The sequence below is a fragment of the Myotis lucifugus genome, unplaced genomic scaffold (assembly GCF_000147115.1).
Source record: "Myotis lucifugus unplaced genomic scaffold, Myoluc2.0 scaffold_658, whole genome shotgun sequence".
NCBI lineage: Eukaryota > Metazoa > Chordata > Mammalia > Chiroptera > Vespertilionidae > Myotis > Myotis lucifugus.
Genome location: NW_005871706.1, coordinates 1 through 16,884, shown reverse-complemented (window position 1 = coordinate 16,884; position 16,884 = coordinate 1).

The following is a 16,884-nucleotide window of genomic DNA, read 5'->3' as shown; positions in this document are numbered from 1 at the left end:
GGGCAACGGCGGAGGGGCGCGGCCCGGGGCGGGGCCGGGACAACGGGAGGGCGCGGGCGCGGGCGGGGCCGGGGGCGGGGCCAGGGGCGGGGGCGGGGCCAGAGCCTGCAGCCGCCGCGCGGGCACCGTCGCCAAATTCTCGCAGCGCCAGGCAGGCGGAGCGCTGGGGCGCAGGCGGGAGCCGGGCGGCGGTCGTGGGCGACAAACCCTTCCCGACCCCGGCGGCACTCGCACGACCCGCGGGGCCGGATCCTGGAGCCTCCGCGCCGCCGCCGACCCGGGAGGCAGGCGCACGCTGCGCTCCTCCGGTCTCCGCCTGCAACAAGGAAGAGCGTGCCAAGTGCCATTTGCGAAACGAGCGAGGGCTGGTCGTGCGCCAAACCGCTCTTCGCTCGCGGGTTCCCAGGGAATCGCCAGAAAGGGCGGGGCCTGTCCCAGGTCCAGAGCCGGGGTCACCCGAGTCACTGGCCCTCCAGGGCTCTGGGCGCCAATCCAGCGCGCGGGCTGCTCCCCGGCCTCCGGGCCTCCCTTCCAGCCAGGGCTCCCCTTACGAGGCGGATTTAGGAAATAAGTGGGGTTCCAGGACTTTCACTGAACGCATCTTTCATTTACAATGAATGGGTCGTGCGTGCGCCGCTGCTATCGCCCCCGGCACCTACACCGGCGCGGCCCTCTTCCCGGGCATCACCCGGCGGTTGGGCACCGGTCTCCCTGGGGTTGTGATTGAGAAAACCGAGCCTCCGAGGACCGGAGCTTGGCCTCACGCCCAGGTCACAGGCAGACACGCCCGCGCGCAGTGCCGCCGCCTCTCAGCGGCCCAGCCTGGACCCACGCGCGCCTCGCCCCGCGGCGTCCCCCGCCCCCTTAGAAGGGTGCTTTCGCGTCACAGCCACGTGGAGCGCGGGGGAGGGGGGGGGTGTTAGGGGTCAGAGTCGCCACAGCGGATCCCAATCGGGCGGAGCAGCCGCTAGCTGAAGGAAAGGGGTGCGAAGGCCCCAGCAGGGCCCGGCCATCCCCGCCCCTCCCCCAGGCCTCCGCGGCCCCAGGGTCGGCCCAGAGCAGGCGGGGGCGGGGCAAGGAAGAAACTTCAGGCCAGGAAGCTTGGGAGCAGGGGGACCAGGGTGGCGGGGGTCATGGGGGGTCCCGGCTACCCTCTTTCGACCTTGCGTCCCCGGCCCCCCGCCCCCATACACACAGTAAACTTGTCCGGGCCAGCGTCCCAGCACCCCAGGCATCCCGAGGAGGAGAAAAATGGGGGGGGGGCCCTCAGGACGGGAGGAGACCACTCCCCTCCGTATCTCCTCCCCAGAAGCCAGACACACACACTGAAATACACGCTCATTCACACTCACTCAGAGGCCAGACACACACAGATGCCAAAGGCACACAGAGATGCTTCCACTAGACACAACCCACACACACAATTATGTCAACCGACACAATGTCACAGGCACCAAGGCCACACACACGCTCGTGGGCACCCACGCGCGGCCCCTCGCTCGCCCACCCACGCAGCGGGGCGGGGCTGTGCGCTTGGCAGACAAGCTCTGGAGAAGGCGGGGCCTGGGCCACTAGATGGGACCGCCCAGCCAGACCCGGGGTCCAACCCAGGCTCAGCGCAGGCTTCCCCGCCCACCCCTTCCCCCTCGCGCCTGGTCCCCAGCCTGGGGAGGGGAGCGGTGGGCAGAAGGCAGCCCTATGGCACGTGGGCTGGGGCCCCTGACTCAGTAGGTGGAAGAATGCCTGGGCCCCCTGCTGGGCTGCCCTTGACCCACAGGGTGGGGTCCCTCAGGATGAGGACTAAGCCCCTGGAATTCACAGCCGGACCCAGGACGGGAGGAGAGAAGCTGAGAGTCTGACAGCCACCCTGACTAGCAAGGGGCGGTATGGATAATGGCCTACAGTGCCAGGCCGCCGGAAAGATCTTCCAAGAGCCAGCCTGGCTTGGCGGTTCCGCCCCTCCCCATCCCAGCCGTCGGGGCCCCTCTCCCTAGGGACCCCACCCCACAGACTTCCCTTTCTCTCCAGCGGGGTCTGCAGGGAAGCCAAGTTCACAGACAAGGTCCGCAGCAGCCATGGAGCCCAGGGGCCTGCCTGGCTTGAGGTTCACATTGGGGGTCTCAGGTACTGGTTCCTCTGGAGCCCAGAGGAAAACCCGAGATGCTTTGAAATGGCAAAAGCCACAACAATTCATCCTGCCTGTAGGACAAAGATATCCTGGAACCTCAAGCCAAGTTCCAGAGACGCACGCACCACTGGCGTTGTTCGGGAGAGAATGAAGTGAACTCAAACGGACACCAAGTCGCTAGTGCCTGGTGCTCCCTACGTGTTTGGGAAACAGACACCAAGAGATGGACTGACTTAACAGCACACAGCTAGTCAGGGGCAGGGGTAGGAGAGAACCCTGAGTCTCCTGGCTCCTCATTTGGGGCTCAGGGGCACGCAGTCCTCTCTAAGATACAGATCAGGATAAGAATAAATTACAGCAGCCCCCCCTTTATCCGCCGGGCATACGTTCCAACACCCCCGTGGATGCCTGAAAGCGCAGATAGTACCAAGCCCTATATAGAGAGTTTGTGTGTTTTTTGCTATACATACAAACGTATGATAACGTTTCATTTACAAGTTAGGCACAGTCAGAGACTAACAACAGTAACTAATAATCACATAGGACAAGTATAACAGTATACTGTGACACACTGTAGGAATGTGGGCTCTCAAAATATCTTGTACTGGACTCCCTTCTTCTTGAGATGATGTGGGGAGACGATGCCTCCGTGATGAGATGAAGTGGGGTGAGTGAGACACTAGCAAGTAAAGTGAGCCACCTGAGCACCCGCAGGGCCAGAGGACAGCAGTCGGGCCGATAGCCCAGGCCGCCAGGAAGCGGCTCCCCAGACTTGACTGCAAATGTGTGTTGATTCGTGACAAGCCTGTGCAAATAACTGATTTTTTTAAATGTTGTGGATTATACATAAGCACTTGTCTGTTTTATGAGAAATGTGGGTTCAGCTAACTCTGTGTCCTCAAACAGGAAACCAACCACGGGGGCACATCCCCATTATCTGGAAGAAATGCTAACTATTTAAGACCATCACCACCTCTTATCACTGTAGAGGCCATTAGGAGAGCTAGCAAAGATTCATATCCTATATAATAAAGAGGTGATATGCAAATTGACGCTCACTCCATCACACCGTCACAAGATGGCTGTGCCCACAGCAGAAGCGGCGTTCCCGTAACGAGCTGTAACAAGCGATCAGCAAGGACCTGAGGCTGCGTGGCGCTGGGCCGGGGTGGGGTGGGGGGCCTGGGGCTGCACCCCCCGCCTAGTGGGGCTTGACGGGGGACCTCAGACCGGCCCCCCCCCCCCCGGCACCAGGGCGGGCCGGGGGAGCTCTGGCCACATCCCCCACCCCGGGGGACCTGAGGCCATGCCCCCTGCCCCAGCAGGCCTTGACAGGGGACCTCAGGCCACGCCCCCCGCCCAGTGGGGCTTGACGGGAGTGGGCCACCTGGGTCTGGATCTTGCCCAATGGGGGTGGAGCCGGCCAGGTCTGAGTCTAGCGCGATTTCAAGGTGCACACGGGTGGCCAGGACTTGACTCTGGGTCCCACAGCATGCCCCAGACTCTGACAGGAGGAAGATTTTCATATACATTTTATTAATTTTCTTTCATCTCTGACACTTCTATTATAGAGAAAGGGCAAATAGCAATATTAAAATATTTCCTCTAATTAATTCCCTTTTAATGTGCACGAATTTCATGCACCGGGCCACTAGTATAATATAGAAATGGGAGAAACTGTGAGGACTTCATCAATGGAGAAATGAAACCAAACCAGCAAACAAAAAAACCCAAAACATCAACCAGTTATTTTATCCTCTTTTACAGCGGTTGATTGATTCGTCGGTAGAGAAATGAAACCAAACACAGAAATATCAACCTGCCAGCCAGTTTATCTCTGTCTTTTCTTCACGGCAAAACGGACTTAGTTATGCGGTGACCATGTTTGCAGCGAAGATGCTTACGGGGAGGGTACCCAGAACCAGAGTAGATACAGTGGACAAAGGGGCGAGCCACATCCCAGGGGGCGTGGGGCTGCATCATGCTACGACTTAAAACTTGCACACTGTTTATTTCTGGAACTTCCCATTTCATGCTTGCAGGCTGAAGCTGACTGCGGGTCATCGAAACCGTGGATAAGGTGGGCCGGAACTACTGTAATCTGCTGGATAAATAAATTCATTTCACCACTGTGAGAACATCGGGGTGCATAGAAAAGTTACGTTCCCACCCCTCGACCTGCTACTGCCAAACACAGCGGATCCTCTTTTTAAGTTCCCCAAGCCCGAGGCAGGAAGCCAGATGCGCTTGCTCCAACCCATGAGAGCCCTTGCCACGTCCCACAAGTAAGAGGGAAGTTTATTTTCTCTGCTAATCACTCCTCCCCCCTCTCCTGACACTCCCAGGTAACCTCACTCTGAGGACATGTCAGCTGCTCACGGCTGCCCACCAACGCCCCAACCACCAACCAACCTTCCTGGACTAGATCGACTCTTCCTATTCAAATTTTTTTTTATATTTTATTAATTTTTTTACAGAGAGGAAGGGAGAGGGAGAGGGATAGTTAGAAACATCGATGAGAGAGAAACATCGATTCAGCTGCCTCCTGCACACTCCCTACTGGGAACGTGCCCGCAACCAAGGTACATGCCCTTGACCAGAATCGAACCCAGGACCCTTCAGTCCGCAGACCGACGCTCTATCCACTGAGCCAAACCAGTCAGGGCTTCCTATCCAAATTTGACACTCCGCATTGTGGGGGGTCGGAATGTGTCACCCCCAACTACGGAACATCGGCATATTGTCGTTATTGTAAATAGGCTTTTGTTGATTTCAGATAGCAGTGAGGGGAGAGAGAGTGAAACATCGTTGGGATGCCTCCCACACGCCCCCTACTGGAGATTGAACCTGAAATTTGGGCCTGTGCCCTAACCCGAAATCCAACTGGTCACCCCTCGGTGCATGGGACAATGTCCCATCAACTGAGTCCAACCAACAGGGCCAGCATGCTATTCTGAATTAAAAGCAGTCGACAGACAGCCAGTGTGAGAAGGACACTCTGAGCCTCCTGTGTCCCCGAAAGCAGGAGGCAAATGTCCCATGTGAAGGCGCCCACCAGAGACAGGGGAACAAAGGCATAAGCATACGTGTCACTTCCGCTTTCCTACCTCGAGCCCCAACCCCTTAGGTCTTACCAGCCCTTCGCACATTTACTGTTTGTCTAAAAAACACAAAAGCTTCTTTCTTATTCTGGTCACTCCTTTGAGTCTCATATCTTTGTGGGGCTCCCGTACTTTCATGCGTAATTAAATTCTTTTTTTCTCCTGTTAATCTGTCTTCTTATTTTTTTTTAATTTTTTATCTTTTAAACATATTTTTATTGATTTCAGAGATGAAGGAAGAGGGAGAGAGAGAAACATCAATGATGAGAGAGAATCATTGATCGGCTGCCTCCTGCACACCGCCACTGAGGATCAAGCCCGCAACCCTGGTATGTGCCCTTGACCTGAACCGAACCCAGGACCCTTCAGTCCGCAGGCTGGCGCTCTATCCACTGAGCCAAATCAGTCAGAGCAATCTGTCTTTTTATTACAGGAGGGCCGCAGTCAAGAACCTAACAGGGTAGAGGGAAAATTATTATTCCTCTGATACAGAATTTTTAGGTGTGATCAAAGATGCTGAGTGGGGACAAAACTAGTAAAGGAAGAGAAAAATAAGATGAAACCAACAACAACAACAAAATACCAGTTAAGTGTTTGTTTTTCATTCTATTCGGGGAAACAGGAAGACTCTGCAAAATCATCCTCTTCCAAGGGAGAGACGGTTTCCATGGTTACGCACACAACGCCCTCCTGACCTTTTATATTCAGGGACCAGGATAGGGGAGCCTAACGCCAGGAGAGTCTGGCCCCGTTATCCTGCCACCTGCACATATTTTCATTAATCTCTGAGACTCTCACCCCCAGTTGACTCAAAAAGTGGCTCATCTGTAGTTAAAAAGCAAAGTTATTACGATCCAGAACTTCTTCCTCTCTCTCTCTCTCTCTCTCACCAATTCCCCTAGCTTAGACCCCAAAGTCTGACTTAATCAAGGTTTCCGGGCCGTTTGTGACCTGGGAGGAGCAGAGAAAAAAAGAAAGATTCTCCTATTCTCATCGCTCATTCTTTCGAGCGTCAACCCCAGGGCCTTCGTGGCTGCAGGCGCTCTCCCAGGAAAAGGCTGGGGTGGAAGCCCTGGAGTTATTATTTTTTATTGATTTTTTTTTCTTTTTTGAGAGAAGGAGAGGGAGAGAGGGAAACATGGCAGCAGAGGAAGCAGCTCCTGACATTTTCTGGCCCAAACTACATGGACAACAGTCATCATGCTAAACGCTCTGCATTTATCGTGGAGGTTTTAAAACCTGGCAGAAAATCCTTTAACCCTCCGCCGCTGAGAGGCCACCCATGTCCCTCCCCTGAAATCTGGTGGCCTTGTGACTTCTTTGACCAAGAGAGAGAACAGCAGAAATGACGCTGAGCGACTTGAGAGGTTGGGTCACAAAAGGCCATGCAGCTTCCGCCTTGGTTTGGAGCCAAGCTCTGGGGGCTCCGCCCATCAGGGAAGAAGAGTGACCATCGGCAGCGGCCACCCCGTGACGAAGCCCCGCCAGCAGGAGCCGCCCGGTGTAGGCGCTCAGGATGGACCGTCCCAGCGGAGCCCGACCCCTGAGCCATCCCCCCCAGGCAGCTGGACTTGCAGGAAGAAATCTCTTCAGTGGTCATCAACCTTGGCTGCACATTAGAATCACCTGGGAATCTTTTTAAAATCCTGGTTTCTGAGCCTCATCCTCCGGAAATTCTGTTTCTTTGTTATGGGGCGGGGCCACAACATTAGTAACAAAGAAACAGAATTTCCGGGGGATGAGGCCCAGAAATCAGGATTTTAAAAGGATTCCCAGGTGATTCTCATGTGCAGCCAAGGTTGAGAACCACGGCTCCAGATGCTTCCAGCCCCAGGTATCGGCAGCCCTTTGGGAGTTTTCCCAGCTGACCCTGGACATCTCGGAGCAGAGCCACGCTGTCCTGCCAGGCCCTGTCTCGGCTCCTGGGCCGCAGAACCTGTGACCGTGATCACACAGCGGTTGCTTCACGCCTCTGAGATTGACGGGGTTGTTTACACGCAATAAATCCCTGGAGCTTTGATTATCTCATTAAAGCCTCAAACAGTCCCCCGAGACGGTTATTTTCACCATCTCCATGAGGAAACCGAGGCCCAGGACTTCCCCCAAGCTGCACGGGAAGTGGCAGAGACAGGGATCGGATCCGCTTTCAGCCCCCAAAAAACCGCTTCTAACAAGGAAGCTTCGGGGCACGAGGCTCGGTTTGTGATGCATGATTTATGCCCATTTCATCCAGACCCGATCCGTCCCCTGAGGCGGTCTCAGGCACCACCCACGAGAGGAGGGGTCTCCGGTGACCCCTGGTGGAGAGCGTGACCCAGTGCGTGTGCGAAGGGTAAGTCCATTGGAATGGGGCCTGGGGCCTGTTCTAGTCAACATCCCTTTTTTTTCTCTTTTAAAATATATTTTTATTGATTTCAGAGAGGAAGGGAGAGAGAGAGAGGGGTAGAAACACCGATGCGAGAGAATCATTGATCGGCTGCCTCCTGCACGCCCCTCACTGGGAATCGAGCCCGCAACCCGGGCAGGTGCCCTGACCGGGAATCAAACCGTGACCTCCTGGTTCCTAGGTCAATGCTCAACCACTGAGCCACCCTGGCCAGGGCCAGTCAACATCCTTCTTGACAACACGAATGAAAGGAGACCCCAAAACTGGCTCATCCATTTGGTAGAAATGCAAACAGAGCTCACAGGTACCTGGAGAAACCATCGGTAAAAATGATTCTACCAGAAGTGGGAGAGTCTGGGGGAACCACGTGCAGGGCTACATGTAACTACATGTAACTACATGCTAACTTCCCCGATTACCGAGCAGGGGGAGGGGGAGCAGAGAGGTCCCAGCTGACCCGAGCCTCACCCTTTCGGAACGGTTCTGCTGGGTGCCAGCTGCACAAGGGCCGTTCTCTGTAGGAAATTATATCGTCACGTGCCCCTCCCGATATTCAAACTTGTGTGCAGCCACATAATCGCAGGATTGGTCTGTGTGACCAAAATATGTCAGAGCGATGGCAGGTCACCTCCAATATTAGGTTATGAACGACCACGGGCTCCGGTCTTGGGCACTAACTCTTTCTCTGTCACCGTCACTCTGAGGTCAGCCTGCAGCCATGCGGTAAGGACTCCCATGCTGCCCGATGAGGCCCACGGGGAGGAACTGAGGCGTCTGGCCAGCAGCAGAGGAGTCGCCGAGGCCGCAGCAAAGCCTTGCTTCCCCGGCTGCCCCCAGATTCCCGACCCGCACAAACTGTAGGGTGATGAGTGTCCGTTGTGTAAGTTCGGGGGCAATTTGTTACACAGCAGCAGGTGACGAACGCACCACCGTGTGACCCAGCACCTGCTCAGGCGGCCTAGAGCAGAGGCTCTGTCCGTACTCGTGACTGATCAACGGTCAGTACAAACCCTCCACTGTACTTGTATGAGTCAGACATGTTCCTAAAGAAACATGTGGCCGCGTGGCAGGAGCCAGCCCCCAAAGACCACATCCTGCAGGATCCCTTTGATGTGAGATGTCCAGAGACAGAAAGTGGGGTAGTGGTTGCCAGGGGCCGGGGGAACAGCGTTTCTTTCCGAGGTGATGCAAATGGCCTAGAGCCGATTAGAGCGATGGTCGCACAACTCTGTGAATACACTGAACACTGTTGGGTTGTGCATGCTGAGTGAATGTTATGGGACGTGAATTCTATTTCAATAAAGCTTATGATATTCAGTGAGGAGGAGGAGGGGCTCGGGCAGGTCACGGTCCGGAGCGGGGAGGGCAGTGGCACCCGGGGAGGCTGGCCATCCGCAGGGCTGGGGGAAGCTGTGGTGCTTAAAGTGGGGGCCTCTCCATGCTTGGGGCACCGGGCACCGTGGTGTGGGGTGCTCATTGGCAGAAGGCGGTTTGCATGCTAACCTTCCAGGAGGCCCTGCCTGGTCTCAAGCCGCCTGGAGCCCCACCCAGGGGCCTGGACGTGGCTCTGCCTCGCCATCGTCCGCAGGTGGTTCCACCGCCATCACCTGCACCATCACCTGCACCGGCTCACAGGTGGGCTTCCCACCCGCCCACGCCAAGGCCCTGCATGCAGAAGGGGGGCCACAAAACCCCGGGCTGGCCCCGGCTGTGGCCTCAATGGTTAGAGCACTGGCCTGTGCACCGAAGGGCCCGGTGTTCGATTCCTGGTCAAAGGCATGTACCTGAGTCGCAGATTTGATCCCCGCCCAGGTCAGGCATGTGCGCAGGCATATGCGGGAGGCAACCAATTGATGTGTCTCTCTCACATTGATGTTTCTCTCCTCTCTCTCTCTCTCTCTTTTTCTCTCCATCCCTCCCTTCCTTCCACTCTCTCTAAAAATCAGTGTAAAAATATCCTCAGGTGAGGATTAACAAAAAACAAACAGCCCTGACCGGTTTGGCTCAGTGGATAGAGCATCAGCCTAAGGACCAAAAGGTCCCAGGTTCGATTCCGGTCAAGGGCATGTACCTTGGTTGTGGGCACATCCCCAGTAGGGGGTGTGCAGGAGGCAGCTGATCGATGTTTCTCTCTCATCGATGTTTCTGACTCTCTATCCCTCTCCCTTCCTCTCTGTAAAAAATCAATAAAATATATTTTTTAAAAAAAAACAAACCGCAGGCTGCAACTGTCCCACAGGACGCTGGCCTGGCAGGGAGCCTCCCACAGAGGCCAGCCGCCGAAGGAGGCAGGGACGTCGGTCCTTGCTGAATGCCCCCAGCGAATGTCGGACAAAGAGAGGATTTAAAGAACACAAGCGAACCTGCGCCTGGTCCTCAGGAGGTGGCCAAGACCGAAAATGGAAACCGCTTCAAAGCAGACCGTGAGCAAGGCGTGGGGCGGCGCGTCTCCCGGGGGCCTCGGGGGTTGGGCCGGAATCCTGTGTCCCTCTCCTGCCTCTGACGTTGGTTTTGAAGTCGGAATCTCAATGCAGAGAAGCCAGCGGTGGGACCCCAACAGCCCCTCAGTGCACCCTAACAGCCTGGGACGGACCCAGGAACCGGCAGAACTGTATGCAAGAATGTTCTCACATACAGAACGTCTCTCGGGGAGCGAGGCTGTGATTTTCAGCAGCTTTTCAGAAGGCCTTGAACTCTGAGAAAGCTTAGGAACCCCTGGGTGGTGGGGGTGGGGGGCCCTAGGGTGGGTGGATAAATGGGGTTGCAAGGCCCAATTCCAACCTGGCAGGGAGTTCCCCACCAACAACAAACAATTCCCAGACACCAGCAGGCAGCCCAAGAATTCAACTCAATTTTGGTAAAACCTACCCAGAGGTGACATGGTGTTCCCCAGGTTAAGGTTCAGCCCTGCAAGGCTGACCTACATACTCACACACACCCACACACACTCATACACTCACACGCACTCGCACTCTCACACACACACTCACATTCATACACACACTCTCTCACACACACACACTCTCACTCACACACACCCACTCACACACTCATACACTCACACACACTCACACACACACTTATACACACTCATACACACACTCATACACACTCACACTCATACACACACACACACACTCACACACACACTTATACACACTCATACACACACTCACACACACACTCACATGGTGACAGTGGCAATGGGTCCCCCTCACAAGGGTCTCGGCTGCTTGGCAGTTTGCTCCGTCCTCCTGGGGTCGGCTCTGCAGCTGGCGGCCCACCCGGCACTCAGCCCCGCCCCCTGCCCCCCACCCCCACCCCCACCCCGCGGCCAGGGGCTTGCTTACACCGCCTCCTCCTCTCCTGCTCTCACGAGACACCAGGTCTGCAGACGACCTGTAAGCACCGGACGACACCGAGTCCTCTGGACGCCTCTCCGTCACCCATCATCGGCCAGTCTGTCCTTGGCAGGTGCCCCGTGCCAGCTCTTCCCGCTCCCGGAGCAGGTCTGGGGCCCCCTCCCTGCAGGCCTTGGGATGAGGTGAGTTGGCCCCAGGACAAGGGCCTCCGCATCATCTATCGGCGGGTCTATCGCTGAGCACCCACCACGGCCGGCAGGATTCAGGTGCCTTATGTCCATCTTCTCACCTAATCCTCACAGCGAGCCCCCACGCAGGCCTGCTGTTCACAAAGGGGGAGCAAGGGGCTCAGGGAGGTCCCAGCTGCACGGCCCGTCGGTGGGAGAGGCCGGTGTGAACCCAGTGACCCCTGAGCCCGCGCCAACCATTGCACCACACTGCCTCTCCTGGGACCCTATGGAGGAGCCAGATTCGGGCCCTTGGCCAAGGCGACACCCAAGTCCTATTGCCCTGATTGTGTCACCTGCCAGCTCAAGGGCCCTTGGGTCGTTTTTCCCGTAAAAATTTCAAGCGTTGAGCAAGGAGGCAATTGAGATTTCAGAGGCCAGGCTTGCTTCCTCCGGACAGAGGGGGGGAAAGGCACCCCCCTGGGCGGACTGCGACTGCCCCCCCAGCCTCTCCCTGCAGGGGAACGGAGCCCAGCAAGCCAACTGCAGCCAGAGGCGAAGGGCCAGCAGGAGAGGGAGGTGTCCTGGGACAGAGGGGAAGGGAGGACGGAGCTGGGAAGCCCCTGCACGGCCAACGGACACCTCTCCCACCTGAGCCGGGCCCCGGGCCCGTCCACGCTTCCTCCTGGGGACCAGGGGCCACATTTGGGTCCAGCACAGGGCAGTGGGGAGGAGCAGGCCTGCCCCTTGCGAGCTGGGTCACACCTGGGTAAGTTACTAAACCTTTCCGTGCCTCAGTTTCCCCTTCCATAAAACGGGGATCTCAGTAACACTCATCACATAATGGTGTCTTTCCAAAGTGCCGGACATTGCCTAGCACACAGTGGGTGCTGTGAAAGTGTGTGTCATGGTTATTACTATTATTAAACCAAAAAAATAAAAAACAAGCTAGATGAATGCGGGTGGCGAATGTGAGCTGCCTGACAGCAAAGCTCCTGAGTGCACATGCAGCTACCGGAGCCTCAGAAGAAGAAACTGGTCCGACGCCTCCCTCCAGGGGCCTGCGTGCTCACGGTCAGAGCGAGGGGCCGTGCCGTTTATTTTTTAATATATTTGTATTGATTTCAGAGAGGAAGGGAGAGAGAGATTGAAGCATCAATGATGAGAGAGAATCATCAGCTGCCTCCCGCACGCCCCCCACTGGGGATCAAGCCTGAAACCCAGGCATGTGCTCTGACCGGGAATGGAACCGTGACCTCCTGGTTCATAGGTCAGTGCTCCACCACTGAGCCACACCAGCCGGGCTAGGGCCGTGCCGTTTGGATGGGAGTTCTGGGTTGACCGCCTCTGGCCCAGGCTCTGTCACTCCGACCCCTTAGCTGCCCTCTAACTAGAATCAAGGGGGAATCCCCCCATTCCCTCTTCAAGTCACCCTGACGGTGGCCTCGGCGTGCTGGCCACAGGCCGCCGGCCACTCCCAGCTGCCAGGATGCCAGGCCCCTGCGGGCCAACAGGAGGCAGCCATGCTGGTTCCCAAAGTGCCCGCCGGCTGCTCACCTTCGCGATTACACAGGGTAGTAAGCGGGTGCGTGGATGAAACTCGGGCGTGAAAAGCAAGAGCGGTTTCCACGAAAACAAAGCCGGACGCTTTAGAAACTTAATAAGGACAAGTTCCTTATTAACAAACTTCCTGTTGCATGAGCCTGGGCGCGGCAACCGTAAGAGACTGGGGGAACGATAAAAATTCAGGAGTGTCCACGGCAACGCGCCTCGTGTGGGAACCACGGCCAGGCCTCGCTCACAGGCCCGTGTCTTACACCCGAAGACCAGGGAACCAAGGGCCGTGGACACGCTTTAAGCTCAAATACAATGTTTAGACTTGAGGTGTAGCGTTTTAATAGTCTCTCCCTAAACCGGAGTTCCAGCTAATGTGGTCGGATCATTCTTTATGCTATTTTGCCCAATTCCTTGTTTTTCGAGCCGTGGTTGGCGACACTGAGCTGGAGTAGCGAAGCCACAGAGAAAACACACCCGTCTCCCAGAGCACCCATCTAGCACCAAAGCCAGGGGGAACTGTTCCTCCCAGAAAAACAAACAGGGACCAGAATGTAAAATCAACGTCCCTTACAAACAGAACTGGAAGCTTCAAAGCAAGGTCATGGCTGGGGTGGGCGGCTGCAGGCGAGGGCTGGAGCCGTGGGGGGGAACGTTGGAGAAACACAGTCCCTGAGGGTCAAGGCCACTGCCAGCCTCGGGCCATCTCCCAAGCACTTTCCCACAAGCCTAGTAAGAGCGTAAGAGCGTCTGAGGCAGCTGCCTCTGAGCAGCCCACCCACCCGGGACCCTCCCATCTCGCTGCTGCAGCTCACAGGTGACAAGGCCCAGCCAGGGTCCATGGCCATGGCCAAGGTCACTTGACACGCCTCCCTGGCGAGCTGCTCTGACCTGCCAGTCCCGGCCAGGTGAGCGAGTCCAGGGGCTGCTCCTGCCGCCCTTGGGGAAGGAAGAAAACGGCTGGAAAAGACCTCATCTCCACAGTGCTCAGCACCTATCCCCCAGCGCCTTCCCACCTCGAAGGGTTAGAAAAGCTGAAACCACGGAACGCGGGAGAGGAGCAGGCTGGTGACGAAGGACAAAGCCGTTCCCACCTCTCCCTGTAAAACGGGAGCACTGCTGACATTGGCTCGATGCCTTCCACACGGATCGTTCATGGAGGGGCCAATCAGAGCATGGATGGTCTGAGCCGGTTTGGCTCAGTGGATAGAGCATCGGCCAGCAGACTAAAGGGTCTCGGGTTCAATTCTGGCCACGGGCATGGACCACAGCTGCAGGCTCCATCCTTGGCCCTGGTCAGGGCACGTGTGGGAGGCAACCAATTGATGTATCTTTCTCGTATCGATGTTGTTCTCTCTCTGACTCTCCCTCTCCCTTCACTGTCTCTAAAAATCAATGGGAAATATCTTTGGGCAAGGATTTTAAAAAAAGATCATGGGTGAGTAAATTTTACCTTGCAGTGCAAACCTCAGTGACTTAAGACAACGATACCTGTTCATATCAAACTCATTCGCTCCTGCAGCGTGGGCTGCAAAGACTCACGCATCCAATGGCGAAAAGAGCCATTTCTGGGGCGCCCATTGCGTAGCACGGTTCTCCCTTCTTCCCAACCTTCATGGCAATCCACCGTCAGCCCGATTTTCAGATGAAACCTTGGAGGCTCAGAGCGGTAAGGCGACGCGTCAAAGTTATCTACGGGTTAAGTGTCAGATGTTTCTAACTCTCTATCTCTCTCCCTTCCTCTCTGTAAAAAATCAATAAAATATATATATAAAATGGGCATAATAATGCCTACCTCCAGCCTGGTTGGTGTGGCTCAGTGGTTGAATGTCAACCTATGAACCAGGGTCCCGGGTTCAATTCTGGCCAAGGGCATGGACCACAGCTGCAGGCTCCATCCCTAGCCCTGGTCAGGGCACGTGTGGGAGGCAACCAATTGATGTATCTTTCTCGTATGGATGTTGTTCTCTCTCTGTCTCTCCCTCTCCCTTCACTCTCTCTAAAAATCAATGGGAAATATCTTTGGGCACCTACTGGTCATTGAAAAATAGACCTCATCACTGGTTTCCAAATGACAGCAACGGGCCGTATTATCCAAATCTCCCTCACAGCACACGACAGGGAAAAGGGACCCATGGCTGGCAGCGGCCCCGGCGCCTGCACGGGAACCATCAGAAACAGGACGTGTGGTTTCCCTCATCCCTTTGTTGGCTCAGAACACAAGAAACATTTTCAAAGGAGGTTTTTCCCCAGGTAAGGGGGAAAGTTGGGCTTTTTTGGTGTTTTCCCCCCTAGACCCTGGTTTTATTTAAGACCAAGATCCTGGGCCATTAGTGTTAATAGTTAAATTGTTTATGACTTTATAGATTAAGTTGTTTATGTATGTACAGCAGGAAAAAATATTGAGGAATTATGTTTACAGAGGACTTTTTTAGTATGTGACGTTTCTTAAATGTAAACATATATTTTTAATGCATACTTAAGTAATATTTAAAGAAACCAAAGTAATGATACAACCATAGTGTTGTGCATGTATTCGTGACAAAAATAAAACCATTTCGGTGGTATGGGGAAAAAAAAAAAGACCAAGATCCTGGTTTTATTAGGTTCCTCCTCAGACACAGGTCAGCGGCAAAGGAGAAAGGGGTGCATTAAGCAGGGATGGAAATCGCGGCGTACCTGGTGCAGGCCGCTCACCTGAGGCTCCCAGAACCCGCGGGAGAGGGAATCAGAGGCCACATGGCCCTCAGGAGCTGCAGAAGCGGGCTCCGTGGGCAGGAACCCAAGCTGGTGCCCAAACCCGGGGGTCCTGCCCATGAGCGCCTGCCTCAGTTTCCCAAACTGCATGAAGGAGGCTCTGCATGGCAACAGTGGGACAGTCACCACGAGTAAGTCCTTACGTCTCATTGCCACGTAACAGAGGCTGCAGGCCCTGGGGGGGGGGGGGGGGAGGAGAAATAGCCTTGCTGAGGGCTCCTCTTCGTCCCTCAGTGAGGAAGCAGCACCAGGATAGGTTCACTGCCTGCCTCGGGGAGGCTCACACCCAGACCCAGCCAGACAGCCGAGGGCGCGGTGCAATCGGCAGCTCCTTCCAGGATCGGGTCCCTCTGCAGCACAAGCATCCAACCCTGTGCTCAGCCCAAACCCCTTTGGCTGGAGCGTGAAGCGTCCCTCTGTTCAAACAAGACGAAGCTCGAGGGAGGATGGAGACTGGGGGATTGAATTATGATATTTCCAATGGCAGCGAACACCAACTAAGTGCTAGGGAATGTTCATTATCTAGTTTATCTCATTTAATTCTTTTTTAAAAAATATATTTCTTTATTGATTTCAGAGAGGAAGGGAGAAGGAGAGAGAGATAGAAACATCAATGATGAGAGAGAATCATTGATTGGCTGCCTCCTGCACACCCCACACTGGGGATTAAGCCCGCAACCCAGGCATGTGCCCTTGGCCGGAATCGAACCTGGGACCCTTCAGTCCGAAGGCCGATGCTCTATCCACTGAGCCAAGCCGGCTAGGGCTATCTCATTTAATTCTTTTTTTAAAAAATATATATTTTATTGATTTTTTACAGAGAGGACGGTAGAGGGTTAGAGAGTTAGAAACATCAATGAGAGAGAAACATTGATCAGCTGCCTCCTGCACACTCCCTACTGGGGATGTGCCCGCAACCAAGGTACATGCCCTTGACCAGATTTGAACCTGGGACCCTTGAGTCCGCAGGCTGACGCTCTATCCACTGAGCCAAACCGGTTAGGGCAAAACTCTTCTTTTTTTTCAACATCATTCAATGCTGGCACAAGGGTCATGAAACTATTATGTGCTCCTGGGATAAATTGGTCCCGTCTTTCTTGGAAAACCATTTAGCTCTAAGAGCTTTAACTATGTTCAGTGCCTTCGATGCAATCATTTTTGACTATGAAAAATGTCACATGCCTGAAAACGTCCATTACAGTATTTTGAGAGGTGTGTGTGTGTGTGTGTGTGTGTGTGTGAGCAAACAAATGTCCCCAGTGGAGGAGGCTGGAGGAAATGACGCTGTCCTGCCTTGGGACACATATCCTGCCACTAAAAGAGGTGGCTAGTTATGAAGCAACGTGGGAAGTGTTAATGAGGCGATGTTATGCAAAAACGCAAACTACGTGACGCGGACTAAGAAGTACACGCTGCCGTAAACAGTCTC